Source organism: Tursiops truncatus, unplaced genomic scaffold (assembly GCF_011762595.2).
Source record: "Tursiops truncatus isolate mTurTru1 unplaced genomic scaffold, mTurTru1.mat.Y mat_scaffold_39_arrow_ctg1, whole genome shotgun sequence".
Classification (NCBI taxonomy): domain Eukaryota; kingdom Metazoa; phylum Chordata; class Mammalia; order Artiodactyla; family Delphinidae; genus Tursiops; species Tursiops truncatus.
This window is the reverse complement of record NW_022983296.1, coordinates 112,501-115,000: the sequence shown is the minus strand read 5'-3', so window position 1 is coordinate 115,000 and position 2,500 is coordinate 112,501.

Below are 2,500 nucleotides of genomic sequence, written 5' to 3'. Positions count from 1 at the left end.
CGGGGCTGCTGTGGATGGGGAAGTGTTGGGGAGAGGTAGCCGGGCCGAGGTCCCGGGGAGCCCCCCCGAGGTTCGTGGATGGGCCCCGCTGCCGGGCGCCGTGATTTTTTTCGCCTGAAATGGGCCTTTTTTACCACCAGATAGGTGCTGACACGGTCTCCTCTGGCATCTCTCGCTGGGGGTTCTGGGACTCTGGACGCGCGCAGGGTGCTGGGCTTTGGACCGCCGTCTGGCGCCCGAACCGGCCCTTGCCACTTGAGCCGCCCGCTTGGGCCTGCGCGCCGGCTCTCGTGTGTGCGCCCGGCTGACCCGACCCGCGGTGCCGCCTCCGGTCTCTGGCTCACCCGAGGGCGGCGGGGCGAGGTGGTGCGTGGGTCTTCTACCCCGTGTGACTCCCCTTCCCCGCCGCAGGCACCCGGTGGTGGCTGAGACGACCCCACCCCGCAGGCTCCGTGCCACGTGTCAGGCGTTCTCCTCGCGGGGTCGTCGGCCACTGTTGCCCGAGAAGGCAAGAGAGAGAGAGAAGAGGGGGGCTGGGTGCCGGCTGAGGCTGAAGCAGGCTCCTCCGGTGAGGGTCCTCGCCGTGCCCCTCCCCCCTCGGGGCCCTCGTGGCCCCTGGCTCTCTGGATTGACTGATCGATGTGGTGATGTCGCGCTCTCCTGGGCCGGGCCTTACGTCGCGCCAGACGAGGGACGGACGTTCTTGGCGAACGGGACCGCTCTTCTCGTTCTGTCCGCGGGCCCCTCGCCTCTCTTGTCACGCCCTGCCGGCCTGCCGAGGGGTGTGTGGGAGGGCAGGGGTGGTGGTCTCCGGCCCGGACCTGCGGTCTCCCGCCTCCTGCCTCACGGCGTGGGCGGGGCCGTGGTCCTCGGACGCAGCAGACGCTCTCGCTTCGCCTCCTTGGCGTGTGCCCCGCGGGCGGTCCTCCCCGCGTCGGTGGGGGCCGTCCCGCCGCTGCGCCGCGCGCCCGCTGCTGGCGCGTGAGCGTGACTTGCTCGGTCCTCTGTGGTGCCCCTGGAGCGCTCCAGGTCGTCCCTCAGGCGCGCGAGGCCGAGCGGTGGTGTCGTTCCCTTTTCCCAGCGTGCTCCTCGGGGTCTCCGCCGCGGTGGTGTGTCCCGTGAGTGGCTCTCTTGGGGGGGTCGAGACGGTAAAGGGCGCGGGGGCTTGCCTCTGTTTCTCTCCCTCGGTGGGGGACGGGGGCCTGCCACCTCGTCGCCATCGTCCTCCCACGGCGTGCCGTGGGGGGGACTGACTTCGTGGCCGGGCCGACGCCGCGTGTGCCGCCGCCCCCCACTTGCGTGTGTGTGGGGAGTCGCACACGGGCGTGGGTGCGATCGCGTTGGGCCGGGGCCTGCGAGAAGGGGGCGTCTGTCGCGCTTCTCGGGCGTGCTCCCCCCTTCCGGAGCCCGGTGGACGAGCCTGGGGGCGGCGGCAGAGGTTGTGCCCCCGAGGCTGTGGCCGCGAACGCTCCAGTGGGCCGTGTGCTTACCCATACCGCAGACCCCCCCACCCCTCCCACGGCCAGTCGTGGACTTGGTGGCTCGTGGAGCGCCTCCGTGGGCCCGAAGGGCACAGACGATGGGTGGGGGATGACGCACCCTCGGTGAGAAAGCCTTCTCTAGCGATCCGAGAGGGAGCCTTGGGGTACCGGACCCCCCAGCCGCTGCCCCTCCCAAGCGTGCAGTGGGCCACGGTGGCCACTGCCAGAGCCACGTTGGGCGGCAGAGGCCCTCGCCCTCGCGGGAGGGCTTGCGCCGGCCCCGCGGTGGGGCCGAGCGCCGCTCTTTGCCTACCGCGGCCCGCGCCTCCCCCCTCTGAGTCGGGGGAGGGTCCCGCCAGGCCGGCGTCCGGCGCGGGGCCGTGTGTGCGCGGGTGCGTGCGCGTGCGGTGACCCGCGCGGTGGCGAGCCCGAGGTGGGGTTCGGGGACGCACGGGCGTCCCGACTCCCCAGTCCCGCAGCCGCGAGGAGCCCGTCGCGCCTGCCCTCGCCGCGAGTCGCGGCCGGGGGCGGTGTGTGGGCACGGTGCGGGTCGCCTCGCTCGGGAGCGTTTCCCTGGGGCGCGAGCCCCGGGGGTCGGACTCAGATGAAGGCGGATGTGGCGAGGACGGGCGGAGGAGGTTGAGTTTGGGCGGACGGGTCCCTCCGTGTCACGCGGGGGGAAACCGTCGCACACGGGCCCCGGCGGCGGGGCCGGGTCGTGGGAGACCCCAGGGTGGCCGGGGCCGGCCGGCGTCCCAGGCGTCGTGGGACCGCCCTCGTGTGTGTGGCGGTGGGACCCCGCGCTCGTTTCCCTGGCGGGCCCGGTCGTGCCTCGGCCCTTCCTGTCCCTGGGCGGGCGCCCCTGCGCCCCTGCCCCGCGGCCCTCGCCGCTGTGTGTGTGCGTGCCGCCCCCTCCCCGTGGCCGCCGGCCCTCCCCGGCCCCCAGCCCTCCGCGCCCCCTTCCCCGTCTGGGATCGAGCCAGCCTCGCCCACGTGAGGGTGTCGCCCGCCCCGGCCGC